Genomic DNA, 14,625 nt, shown 5'->3' with positions numbered 1-14,625 from the left:
CCATCCCTGAGTCACCACCACCTGTCACACGGCAGCGCGGCCATTCCATTGCTTCCCCCTTGAGTTGGGCGTTTGCTCCCAGGAGTGGAGGAGAGGGGAGCGGGGATGGGGCTGTGAGCTGGGCACGCATTCCTCACTCCCGGGAGGAGGCTCCAGGCTGAAGTCCAGGAGCCCACAGAATCCTTCCCAGTCAGATAGGGGGGAAATGGTTTCTGTTAGCCCCTTGGTTCCCACAGTGGCACTGGCTTAGCAGAAGAAGCCTGGCTAGTCCCCCATGCAGGGCGAGTCAGGCACCAGCAGGGGGCAGTGCGTGCACATCTCCTGCATCGGTTCTGAAGGGCGAGCCAAGCGGGGCAGGTTGGTCAGGGAGCATCATGTTGTGAGCTCCTCCCGTGTGCTGGAGCATGTCCATGGATCAGACCTTTTCTTCCGTTTGGATTTTACACACGGTCTGGGGCGACAAGCTGCGGGGGTGGCCTGCCAGTTGCTGTGAGGGCGGAAGTCAGGCAGCCTTCGGCGGCATGCCTGTGGGAGGTCCGCCGGTCCTGCGGCTTTGGCGGCAATTTGGCAGTGGGTACGCCGAAGGCACGGGTCCAGCAAATCACCCACAGGCATGCCGCCGAATCTGCGGTCCGATGGACCTCTGGCAGGCATGCCACAGAAGGCTGCCTGACTGCTGTGCTTGGGGTGGCAAAAAACATAGAGCCGCCCCTGCACTGGATTCTGGGTAGAAATGGGGGGGAACAAGGCCCACCCCCCCCCCGTGGCCACACCTCTGCTCCTCCTCAACTCCCTGAGGCCCCGGCCCCCAGGCCGGAAGCCAGAGCTGAGCTGTGGTAAGAGCCGCCCAGGGAGCCCAGGCTGCTGTGGGGAGCCCTGGATGCACCGCCTGCCCTGGGGGGGGAGGGAGATGGAGGGTGCCCAAGTGCAGCCCCAAGCCCCTGTCCCCATCCCCCAGGGTGTAGAATTTGGCCTCCATGCCCTTCCCATTCTCCTTAGAAATGTTACTGTGATAGTATGATGTATCTTTTGATGTGTAAGGAGCTTTTTAGAAATAGGTTCATGTCTTCTGCTGGCTGGGCTAGGGGTTGCCTGTACTGCTTGACAATGTTTTGTACTCTGCTGTGTTTATCCTTTGTAAGTGTACAGCTTAAACAGACCTCTTAAGTACTTGCACAATATTGGTTTATCTTTTCGTTTTTGCTGACTCGCAGAAGGTTTGTTTGTCTTTGGCACTCACCTGACTGCATTACTGAATAGTCTGTTGCCTGAAGACCAGTTCAAGAAAGCACCGTGAAACTGAGTACACCACATGGTGATAGTTGCTGGCATGGGTCCAGTCCAGTTTCCGTAAGAACATTAGTCATGCTTTTTACCAGAAATGCCTTCAGTAACCACCAAGTATTTGAGAGGGTGTTTTTTTTTTTCATTTCCTCTGCATGTTGTTTTTGACTTTAACCATTTTTTATTCTCAGGGGAACATCAGCTTTTAGTAACTGAACCTGACCTTTGCTTCACAGATACATACTCAACAAATGGAATGCAAGGCATTTAGCTCTGACAAAAATGTTAGCAGAGCTGGGTCCCAAGGTCTCTGTTCATCCATCAACAATGAGATTCTCCTGTTACTTTCCTATCAGTCATCCTTCTTAAAGGGCTAGTGTCACGATAAAAAAAATAATTAAAAAAAATTCCTTTTGCTACACGTTAAATTTCAGATGATTGAAATTGAATACCTTTTTAAAATCTCACTTCACTCAGTCTGGATAATGGAAATAGACTGGTCAATTTCACCTATGTTCAGTCAGGTTCACTTTCTGGTTCTCCTGCACTTACAGGGGTCCTCAAACTATGGTCCACTGTGGCCTACACTGAATCCTTACATGCAGTTAAACGTATTTTGAGACTCAAGCAGTGGGAGAAGAGGGTGATTGGAGCTTTGGGAGGGGAGAACCTGTCTTTTACGAAGTGGTCAGTAGAAGGAAAAGGTTGGAGAACCCCTAGCCCAACAAAGCTGTGTTTAGAATGGGTGATTTATATTGTATAATCCCCACAAAAACATGCTCATACCAACATTAGCTCATTTTCTCTCCCTCTCATCCTGACTCTTTTGTTTCCCACACCTGTTGCATGTTGTCATCAACCAAGACTGTAAGCTTTTGAGGGCAGGGACAGTCTTTTTGCTACATGTTTGTACAGCCCCTACCATGACGAAGCCCTATTTCTTGCTTGGATCTCCATGCACTACTGTAATGCAAATAAATAATAACAACTGGAGAGGAATATTTAAATTAAAAAGATATTTTAAAATAACGCATTTGAAAACATTTATAATCATATCAGATTTTGTTTTTAAAAAATCCCCCCCTCTAACTAAACCTACATTTTAGGCCTAACCTAGTTGACAATGTCCCTTTAAACCTTCCTGTTAATGTAGTTTCCTATTCCCCATGTGATTTTAACCAAAAGATGGCAGCAATCGTTTTGCTAATAGCACTATAACCATTACATCCCTCCCCCCCTGCATTCAAAGCATATGGTTTCCAGCTTTTGTTTGGATGATTCAGAACTCACTAGTGAGTCAATAGTCAAAAAGGCTGGAGATTGTTATGTCAGAAACTTCCCAATAACAAAGACTAGATAACTGTAAAATGCCTCCATTTGAACATGATATTTTAGGAGTTCCTTTTATTCATTGTCAAGATGTGACAGTTTAGGTAAGTGAGACTGTAAATGTCTCATTGAAACATACTGCAGATCCTTCATCACAAGAAGAAAATACTATTACCCTTGGGCTGAGTGATAACTGAAATTCAGGGCCTTGCACGATGGCTACCTTTTGCATGAAAACAAAAGGTATAGACCCATAGACTTTGCATAATTTCTTTATTTACAAAATATACACAAATGTTGTTTCCCTGAACACACTGGATGCTGTAAAAATCCCTGGTCAGGCACCCCAGCCCTGTCCCAAGAAGCAGCTGTCCTGTCTTTTTTTCCTCTGCTTCTCTCATGGCCTCCCTAGACTCACTGGCAAATGTAAACTACTGCTTCCTTCCTGGGGCTGCTCCAAACTCACTTTCATCACATAACACACAGTCTTCGTCCCCCACTCAGCACTGTTCATTATGCACCTGCACTACACTTATCACTGCAGAGGTTAGTCACACATGTTTACAGGGTGAAATTCACATCTGTGCAGAGACCTAGTGCAAGGCAATGTACCATTTAGGTCAAGGCCTCACATAAATAGGTCAGCCATTTCTGAGTATGAAGAGAGGGAAAAGATGTTGGTGCATTGGCCTTTTGCCAGTCCTCTGCACAGAGAAGAATTTCACACGCTGAGTACGTTCCTTATCTGCACTCTTTACAAACTTAGCAAGAAAATCCCTGCACACACTGTACTGTCCATGTGAGGCCTGCAGTTTTCAGACAGACATATAACGCAGTAAAACCAAACCCAATTTTTACCAGAACACTCAAAGGTGCATCTTGTCAGTTTAGGCTATTTCCCTGTCAAATTGTAACTTCCTCACCTCAGCTGTTTCAGCTGGCTGATTGCTCAGAGAAAGGCTGAAATAATGTTTTGTATAATGGGGAAAGTGCACTTTCTTCATATTCAAAAATGACTGAATAATTTTTACTCAAACTTTCCAAAACAATTTACCTATAGGCAGAGACTATCCTTGGGAAATTTCAGCCCTAAAGATGAAAGTTTTGGGAAATTATGATGAATGTCTGAAATTGGGCTAGATGGAAATGGGTAACTACTTATCTTAAAACCTTAACTTCAGTCTTCACGGCTGAGGATGTGAGGGAGATTCCCAAACCTGAGCCGGCTTTTGTAGGTGACAAATCTGAGGAACTGTCACAGATTGAAGTGTCACGAGAGGAGGTTTTGGAATTAATTGATAAACTTAATATTAACAAGTCACCGGGACCAGATGGCATCCACCCAAGAGTTCTGAAAGAACTCAAATGTGAAATTGTGGAACTATTAACTAGGGTTTGTAACCTGTCCTTTAAATTGGCTTCTGTACCCAATGACTGGAAGATAGCTAATGTAACGTCAATATTTAAAAAGGGCTCTAGAGGTGATCCCAGCAATTACAGACTAGTAAGTCTGACGTCGGTACTGGGCAAATTAGTCGAAACAATAGTAAAGAATAAAATTGTCAGACACATAGAAGAACATAAATTGTTGGGCAAAAGTCAGCATGGTTTCTCTAAAGGGAAATCGTGTCTTACTAATCTATTAGAGTTCTTTGGAGGGGTCAACAAACATGTGGACAAGGGGGATCCAGTGGACGTAGTGTACTTAGATTTCCAGAAAGCCTTTGACAAGGTCTCTCATCAAAGGCTCTAACGTAAATTAAGTTGTCATGGGATAAAAGGGAAGGTCCTTTCATAGATTGAGAACTGGTTAAAAGACAGGGAACAAAGGGTAGGAATTAATGATAAATTCTCAGAATGGAGAGGGGTAACTAGTGGTGTTCCCCAAGGGTCAGTCCTAGGACCAATCCTATTCAACTTACTCATAAATGATCTGGAGAAAGGGGTAAAAAGTGAGATGGCAAAGTTTGCAGATGATACTAAACTGCTCAAGATAGTTAAGACCAAAGCAGACTGTGAAGAACTTCAAAAAGATCTCACAAAACTAAGTGATTGGGCAACAAAATGGCAAATGAAATTTAATGTGGATAAATGTAAAGTAATGCACATTGGAAAAAATAACCCCAACTATACATACAATATGATGGGGGCTAATTTAACTACAAAAAATCAGGAAAAAGATCTTGGAGTCATCGTGAATAGTTCTCTGTAGATGTCCACGCAGTGTGCAGAAGCAGTCAAAAAAACAAACAGGATGTAAGGAATCATTAAAAAGGGGATTGAGAATAAGATGGAGAATATATTATTGCCCTTATATAAATCAATGGTATGCCCACATCTTGAATACTGTGTACAGATGTGGTCTCTTCATCTCAAAAAAGCTATACTGGCACTAGAAAAGATTCAGAAAAGGGCAACTAAAATGATTAGGGGTTTGGAGAGGGTCCCATATGAGGACTTGGAAAAGAAGAGACTAAGGGAGGATATGATAGAGGTATATAAAATTATGAGTGATGTGGAGAAAGTAGATAAGGAAAAGTTATTTACTTATTCCCATAATACAAGAACCAGGGGTCACCAAATGAAATTAATAGGCAGCAGGTTTAAAACAAATAAAAGGAAGTTCTTCTTCACACAACGCACAGTCAACTTGTGGAACTCCTTACCTGAGGAGGTTGTGAAGGCTAGGACTATAACAGGGTTTAAAAGAGAACTGGATACATTCATGGAGGTTAAGTCCATTAATGGCTATTAGCCAGGATGGGTAAGGAATGGTATCCCTAGACTCTGTTTGTCAGAGGGTGGAGATGGATGGCAGGAGAGAGATCACTTGATCATTGCCTGTTAGGTTCACTCCCTCTGGGGCACTTGGCATTGGCCACTGTCGGTAGACAGGATACTGGGCTAGATGGACCTTTGGTCTGACCCAGTACAGCCGTTCTTATGTTCTTATAAGTGGTTGCTGCCTCTTAATAATAATAATAATAATTAATAATACTACATTAATAATCATTTTTAAAAATTAGGTCACACACCTTGAAATGAGCCTGTTCTAAATGCCTTTTCTGAGAGAGGAAGACAGGAATGACAGTCACATTGTTACTTTTAGGGAAAGTCAAACCACCAAAAAACATTTTTAAAACACTAAAATTCCAGTGATTCATTTCTTTTTAAGTCTTCTAGGTGACTACGCTTCTGAGAGACCACAAGAGCCTGCTAAGTTTCATCAAGCTCCAAAACACCAACAACTAAAACCCCTCTCCACAACTCTGAATAAAGTATATGCAGACACCTTTAATACGCTTAGTCTATAGTTGTGTAGACAAATAGTCCTTCATTCACTATTTGTTTTTCTTTTATTCTTTGATTATACCATATACATTACTGTACCTCTCCCAGACACCACTGAGACTGCAAATACACCCACCATTACTGTTACCTTTTCCCCTACCTCACCCTCATTTCTATTTATCCACCTGCTGGGTCTTGTAATAATCCTAAATCAGGGGTTCTCAAACTTCACTGTACCGCTACCCCCTTCTGACAACAAAAATTACTACATGACCCCAAGAGAGAGACCAAAGCCTGAGCCCCCCTGAACCTCGCTGCCTTGGGTGGAAGAGACAAAGCCAAAGCCCGAGCTCCACCGCCCCGGGCGGGGAAGGGGGCAAAGCTGAAGCCCAAGGGCTTCAGACCTAAGCAGGGGGCCTGTAACCTGAGCCCTGCCACCGAGGGCTGAAGCCCTCAGGCTTCAACTTTGGCCCTGGACAGTGGGGCTTGGGCTTCAGCCCCAGACCCCAGCAAGTCTAAGCCAGCCCTGGCGACCCCATTAAAATGGGGTCCCGACCCACTTTGGGGTCCTGACCCACAGTTTGAGAACCACTGTCCTAGATTGTGAGTGGTCTGGGACATGGACTGTCATTGTTTTACTTGTTTGTACAGCACCTAGCACAATGAGGCCCTGATCCCACACAGGGGCCTCTGGATGCTAACACAATATAAATAGCAGACAAATTGCAGTCTCTATCTGGCTGACATGATACCAAGGGGACTGTTTTAAAGTGACTGGGCTAGACTGTTCTTGCTTCTTGCATGGGTGCTTTAGGGGCAGCGTGCAAGGAAACTTATTCCCTCAACTCCCTACACAAGGACCACGCACAGCCACAATCCTGATCTCCAGGGGAGGGCAAGCGACTGCTTCCTCCTAGTGCTTCAGGTTCAAACCACTTCAAAAAGGGAAGGGAGCAGGCAGGGTCATGGCCCTGGTCCCTGTGCCCTGTGCAGAAAAGGGAGCACACTGCACAATCACATCATCTGTCCTTCCTCTGCTGAGCAAATAGTGCAAATGATCATTTACAATAAATATTGCCATTTCTAGAGGCATCTTTCAGGTTCTTTTTTAAAAAAATGAAGACAACAAAATATCATGAATAATAACAAGCATTACAGAAGATTGGAGAATCTGGTAACTACCATACACTTCATTTTAACCTTTTGTACACTAACCAGATGAGGTCACAGGAATCATGGATGAAAGAAAATGCCTCCTCTGTTTCTTGCCATTGGCTTGGAGCACGTAGGCATGGTGAGAGTTGGTTTCAAAATCAGTCACTTGTCATTTTGTGAATACATGGTGAGCAACTAGCTTGCAGCCCTCAAGGTATTTGTAGCCAACTCTGGATTGTTCCTGCTTTTTACAAAGCAGACTGATCATTTCAGTTCAGATTTCTATCAAGACATATTTTAAACCTCTGCAGATTATATTTACAATGTGGGCATTTTAGATATGCAAGTAATTAAATGTCATCAGGGCTTCTTCAAAAACAGTTGGTTTAACACATCTGCATTTTAAAAATGAGTGTGCATAGTATGAAAACAGAGAGCTAAATGACTTTTTTTTACATAGGAGGGCTATTCCATTATTTTCGGTTTACTGATGCTTTGTATCTTAGTTGTTCTTTTTTTTTTTTTTTTTTTGGAAACTCCTATGAGTATGCTGTTGGATTATCCTTATCTCTATTATTTTTCTCTGTTTTCTAGATTGTACGGCTCTTTGGGGACAAGACCTACCCGTATTTTGTGACTTGTACAGGGCTGAGCATATTGCTGGTAGTCAACAATGTTATTGCTATTTATTAGTAATAATCATAATGTTTTACACATGGTCTTGAACACACATGCCAGAGTAAAATAGAAGCGAGCCCTAGTAGACACACACTTTCACTACTGGTAGCCACTTTTAAACAGGAGAGGTGGGTAGCAGAGATATGCTTACATGGAGAATGGAAATGATAAAAGAACACAGTAAAACATTTTGCACACCCATTTTCATCAAATTTTGTTCCCATTTTTTGTTGAAATTTTGAAATGATTTGTATTTTCTGCCCTGCTCTAGCAGGGGTGCATACAAACAGACCACTAGATGTCACTGTTGCTCTCCATAAACTGAACTGAAAGAGCATCTGTCGGTTTCAGAGTAGCAGTGTAAATAAGGCATGTGGTGCACATGAAAGATTATATTCTTCAAGAATCTGAGCACCTTTGCCTTCTGGAAGATGCTGAGCCATCCCAACTCAGTGCTTTGCAGGACTGGATGCCATACTACCTAGACTTCTTGAGGTTTTTTATCTGCCTGTGAATATGAGGGTTTATGACCATGCAGACATAGAAGCATTCTACAGGAAGGCTGTTGATTCTTCTGAGCAACTATCCTGAGCATTGTGGGGTGCGTGTGCGTTGAACAGGAATCTGAGGGAGCAGAGATATGGAAGGAGCATGGGAGGGAAAATGGTGATGGTGGAGAACAGGAGGATGTGACTGAGGGCATGCGGGGCTAGTGGGGGGATGCTGGAGGATGGGGAGGGTGAGTGGCCATGTTGTGGGTGAGGGTGAATGCAGCAGAAGAAGGGAAAAGCAGAAGAACATTGGTGTTTCTCTGCCTTCTCCAACCAGACAGATCTGCCCAGTCTAGCTGGGGAGAGGAGTCATGCTGCTCTTAGCCACGGGAGTGCTAAAATGGCTGTCCTTCTCCATAGTCACACAGGTTACTAGTTCCTCACACCAGCCAGCTGAGGGACCAGGCTTCAGCCCTCAGTTAGTGGCTGGTACCATTAATTATAAAAGTTTTATCTTTAGGTAGAAGCTCTGGTGTCTTGTTGGTTTATTCATTTCACAAATGATCTTTACTTCACTCCACCACTAGCTACCAGATTGATGGTGCCAATTAGGAACAGCTGGAACTGGCCAGAGTCGCATTGCCCCAGGGGAACACCAGAGGCACTCTGTCTCAGAGGGTATGTCTACACTGCAATTAGACACCAGCAGTTGGCCAGTGCCAGCTGACTCGGGCTCATGGGGCTCGGGCTAAGGGGCTGTTTAATTGCAGTGTAGATGTTTGGGCTCAGGCTGAAGCCAGGGCTCTAGGACCCTGCGAGATGGGAGGGTCCCAGAGCTCAGGCTGCAGCCCTAGCCCTTCTACACCTCAATTAAACAGCTCCTTACTCCGAGTCAGCTGGCATAGGCCTGTCACAGGTATCTAGCTGCAGTGAAGACATACCAAGAGAAGCGAAGCTGCCTCCTAGACATTCCGGGTGCATGGGTGAAATACACAAACTGCTACAACATTTTGAAGGGTGCACAGGTTCTCCTACCCCTCCACAGGTGGCTAGGCCAGCTCCAATGACTAAGGAATATTGGGATCAGAGCCTGATCCCTGCCTTTTCCACTTCACTGGGGGCAACACACACTCCTTGGAAAGTATCCCATTAGCAGCGCTGGGTTCCCGCTTGTGCATTCTACCCTTGCAGGGGACGAAACACTCCTTCCTTCACCCTAAACTGTGCTCCCACACAAGAGCCAACCAGAATCTAGCATGAAGGACCTGACTCTGCTGCCCTGACGCACCGTGAGAAGTCCCTTACTCCGTGAGCAGTCCCACTGAAATTAGCACGAATTGCTGGTGGCAGTCTCAGCAAGAGAGTTGGCGAGTTTGGAGGCTGAATTACCCTCTGCTCCGTAGAGGGAGTCAGAAAGTGAGGCACAGTAGAAGAGCAATGTGGGGAAGCATTCACAGCAGCTGTCAGGAATCAGGGCAGAGCCATGAGCACAGATGGGTACCTGGCACGGTTCACCCCCCTCCCTGAAACTTGCCCCTTCTGCACGGGGAGGGAGACCTTCGCACACATCTACCTCAAGTGCGCCAGGTTGCACCCCTTTTTGAGCTCCTCCAGAACCTTTTCCTCAGGTTCTGGCTGCACTTCTCCCTGCACCTCCTGATCTACGCACACCCCATCCACGGCCCCACGAAGTCACAAGACCTCCTTGTCAGCCTCCTCCTGGCACTGACCAAGGTGGCCATACACCATACCAGGAGGAGGAAGCTGGAGGTGCTTTGCGACTCTGGGGCCTATTTCAGATCATCCCTTAGGTCACGTCTCTGGGCAGAGTTCCTCTGGGCTGTGTCCACTGGCTCCCGCTGGACGCCTTTGAGGAGCAGTGGGCGCTGTCCAGGGTTCTCTGCTCAGTATCCCTGTCAGGTCTGAGACCTTTTTTCTGTAGTAAAAACAGCAACCATGAGCTAAGTTGCAGAGTCACATCTTCACGTTCCATCTAAATTGCACCAAAACAATATAATATCAGTCTGTCAAGAAGGCACTCCTGTCCTAATAGTACCCACCATCCCCAGCTAAAGAAACAGATCTTAAGATGTTTAAAGAAAATGTTGATAATATTCTGTCTGGCAAGAAACCACTTATCAACAGTTGTGTTTGTGAAATCTATATTTCTCAATTGTTTTGCTGTTATGGTCCCTACGTCTCTATTGTTTATCTGTATGGTCTCTGTTTGATTCTTTAATTGTTTCTGTCTGTTGCATAACTAATTTTGCAAGATTTGAATCAACTAAGGTAACGGGGTATGATTGGTTAAAGAACTGTTTCATAAAGTGCTAGGATTGGTTAAAATGTTGTTTCATAATACTTTAGTTTAAAATTATTGACTAAGGTATAGCTAAGTAGGACCCAAGTTTTAACTATATAAACTGGGCTCTAGAAGGAAGTTCTTTGGAACCTATCTCCAGGACAGCCCAAGATCAAAGCTGCCAGACCTCAACAAGCTGCCAACCGTACTGTGCAGGAGTCCTCAGATGCAGGAGTGGCACCAGGATTTTTGCTGCCCTAGGCAGCAGCGCTCCTCCTCAGTACTCCCTGAGTGCCAATGAGAAAGGGTAGGGGGGTGGGAGCCCTAAATTGTGCAGGTAACATACCCTCTGGTTCCCTGATTTTGACCCCATTCCCAACCCTGTTTTCTCATTTGTTGCCCCCCAAACTCTTTTGACATCTCAGTCCAGTGGCTTCTCCCCTTAGGCTGGGGGGGGGGGGTGTTAAGACGTGGGCTGGCTTGCACCCCCCATCCCTGGTGATTCAATAGGTGTCAGGAATCAGGGCCTGCAGCAGAAAGAGTCTCCAAGCAACCTAACGAGTGTGGTTAACCTGTAGAAGGCAGCCTAATTGCCTCCCTGTCTGACAGGTTGGCAAAGTCAGCAGAATGGCTCTTAAGTCCAGCAGTAGCAGCCTTTCAGTGGCTACTTGAAGCATTCATTCTTGACTGCGGTAGCACCTGTGCTTGCTTGTACCCAGCTTGGCCTCTGTCTAGCCTCACTCCAAATAACCTGGTCCTGACCTTTGGCTCTGACTCTTGGCTCTGGTATCCAGCCTCTGGCTCTGATTCCTGACTCTTGCTCTAACCACAGGGTGTGACAGCCCATGCCCCAGTCACTCATAGCAACTGCCCATGTTGTGTTAGTCTGGAGAGAGGACTTCAGTCTCCTGTGATGTCAGTGGAGCAATTTTCACACTTAAGCCCATTCTTACATGCACAGAGCACATATCGTTTTCTGTTTCTTTGTTGTTGGCTCAGTCCCACACTCACTTTGGTTTTCTTCAGATTGAAACTAACACATGTAATTTGTGTTATCGCCACAATTTTATTAGACTCTAAGTTTCAAAGGGTTTCAGCTGCATGACTGCCTGAAAGTCAGAGACATGCAGCTCCAGCTTTATAAAACACTTTAAAGCTATACTTCAGTGTATCTAGATCCTGTCAACTGAAGGCACAAAAACTTTAGCTACAGTGCTGAATCTGTGTTTCTTAAAATCCACTTTACAGAATAGTGTGATTTAGAAATGAAAATTTCGTTGACCTTACATCAGAAAATAAAAGCTCTTCAGAGAAGAAGGTATCCTAATTGCAAAACTCGTGTAAAATTTTCTTTCTCTGTGTGTTGGTCAGTGCTCAAACACTTACTTGTTAAATGTTTTACTGTGAATTCCTCATGATGTTGTTTTGCTTCCATTGCATATTCCCCACCAGTGAAGCTTGTGAGTCATCCTTGAAAACAGGAGTCTCCATGGTGACTAATTCCTGTGGGATGAAAATAAGTGAGTAAAGCCAACATTTTCTCCACTTCCAAACATTTTTCTTCTGTGATTTCTGACAGAGTTGAGTTTAGAATGCTAGTAAACATGGGAATGTCTCCACAACACCCCACTTTTTTTTTTTAACTCTTCAATGTAAACAGAATTCTCCTGACTGTGGAAAGAGACTTTCTGCTCCACCGTACATCTGCAATAAGCTGCTCAGCATGTTCTCATGTAATGAAAACTCTCCTAGAAGGACAAATTGACATAATCTGAGGCAGACACACCCTTACAAGCATTTCCAGGGGTGGAAAACATGAATCTCAACTTAGATTTCCTTCATGAAGAATCTGCACAGAATCATCTTTCATCTATCCTGTCAAATTCAATTTGGCACTGTTGCAGATGTTTATATAATCTTATTTTCTCTGCAAATCTGCGGTAAGGGCCTGGGCTACATCCAAGTTCAATGTAATTTAGGAGAGGTTACGGGTGCAAAGTTGTCACCTTTGTAACCCCTGACCCTGGGGCAGACTGACTGTTGGTCTGGTCCCCAGAGCAAAGGAACACAGATGCAGGGCTACTCTACTTCATGTTCAGCTGCTCATGGCCCCAAAGGGCCATTCTGGTAGGTGTAGATCACCAAAGCCAAGGCACCTTTCCCCAGGCACATACCCTATGTAAAGGGCAGGAGGGAAGGTGTCTTTGGAGCCACTAGGGTGGACCTACTGTGATGGATCTGCTAATCAGAAGACTATGATTCCCAATCCCCCCTCCTCTCTCCCTGCACATCCCCTTCCTCCTAGACAGGTAGGAGGAGGGGGCAGAAACTCAATGAAAAGACCCTGAACCAGGAAATGACCGGGCACATTTGGGAAGCAGCAGCAGCAGCATGGCTAGGCAGGAGCTGCAGGGAAGATAGATGCGGAGAGAAACCAGTGAAAGGAGTCGGATGCAGTCGAAACCAGGGAACCACTGTGGAGCAGGGTGTGATTGTTGGGCATGCAGCTGGGACTTACAAGGAATAGCAGAGGCTGGGCAGGGAGCCGATGTAGAGGGGGCCCAGGGAGAGAGACACCACTAACTGATCCTCTCCTTGAAACCTGCAAACTCCTATTTGCTGGGAATAGAGACTGGACTGGAGAGGGCACCCTAGGCACTACGCCTGAAGAATCCTAATCCTCAATTGGACTGCCCCTAAGGGCCAAAACAAGAACTGTATCTGTTTAAGTCTTTACACCTACCGTAGGATATCTTCAACCTTCCCTCTCTTGCCAGCCCTCGTCAAATATCCTTTCACGTGTCTGAGTGTTACTGGGTGGGACCCACCAGGGCTAGCACCTACAAAAGCCATCAGCGCTTGCCTCCAAGCCGTAGTGCACCTGTCACACTACCAGTACCTCAGAGTGCTGGGATACTACAGTGCTGAACAGCTCTTTTAATTACACTACACCAACTGAGTATTCCTCTACACAGCGAGAATCCTTCTCTGGCCAATGACACTGCCTTTAAGGCTGCTTTGCACAGTCACCGTAGAACAAAGTTGCTTCAGAGGTGCCAATGCTCTAGCCCCTAGTGCTTTATTACTTATTTGTTTTACAATAGCACCCAGAGGTCCCAGTCAAGATGGGAGCCCTGTTGTGCTACGTGCTGTACAAATACACAGAAAGAGGCCTTTCCCCAGATGAGTTTATATGCTCAGTAGTGCAAAGTGAGCCATTTCAGTACAATTTTGAATGGGAGCAATAACTCAAAGCAAGTTAGAAAAAGAGCATTACTGTTACTGTGTACAGGACTGAAATAGATGTACCTGTAACTGAAACTGTATTCTTTTGCACAGACCTCATCGCTCTAGCTTCATATGAACAAGATACATTTAAGTAGGTGCGCTGATGGAGAAACTTAGAATAAAAAAGTGGAAATCATTCTGCCTTACTTGGGGGAGGATGAAGGTGAGGGGAAAAAAGCAAAACACACAGACACAGTCAAGTAGCTCTGATTAGCTTTGCATTTTGCCCTCACGTTGATCTTGGTGTAAACAAGTCAAACACTTTTTGAACTTTTTAAACCGTTATGTTTGATTTGATCACTAGGAAGGGAGTCAAGTGAACATTATTATTTTTTCTACTTCAACTTGATCATTTAACCAGCTAAACCTTTATAATACAGCTTGTCACCCATTCCGGATAATGTTTTTATGATTAAACTGTTTCTGGATTTTTTTAAGTAACTATAATTATGACAGGCCTGCGAAACTAGTTCTCAGAGATAGTAGGACTGAATCTTCACTCCCTTGCTCCAGTGTCATGCTAGAGTAATTCCACTGATTCATTGGAGTTACTCCTGATTCTTACTGGTTATCAGAGGATCCTATCCTACATGCTGCTATTGTCAGCAGTGAGGGCTGGTTACACTAATTCCTCTCTGTCCCTAAATAATGGCACAAGGAATTAGGGTCAAATCCTGAGCACCGCAAATGTTATTGACTTTCATGGGAGTTATGGTGCTCAGCTCCTTTCAGGTTTTGAGTCTCCCATTGACTTCAGTGAGAGCTGGTTAAGGCACTACACAGCCCTGCAAGTCCACTCCCCAGCCA

Source organism: Malaclemys terrapin, chromosome 1 (assembly GCF_027887155.1).
Source record: "Malaclemys terrapin pileata isolate rMalTer1 chromosome 1, rMalTer1.hap1, whole genome shotgun sequence".
In the NCBI taxonomy this organism is placed as follows: domain Eukaryota; kingdom Metazoa; phylum Chordata; order Testudines; family Emydidae; genus Malaclemys; species Malaclemys terrapin.
This window is presented reverse-complemented; position numbering follows the sequence as displayed.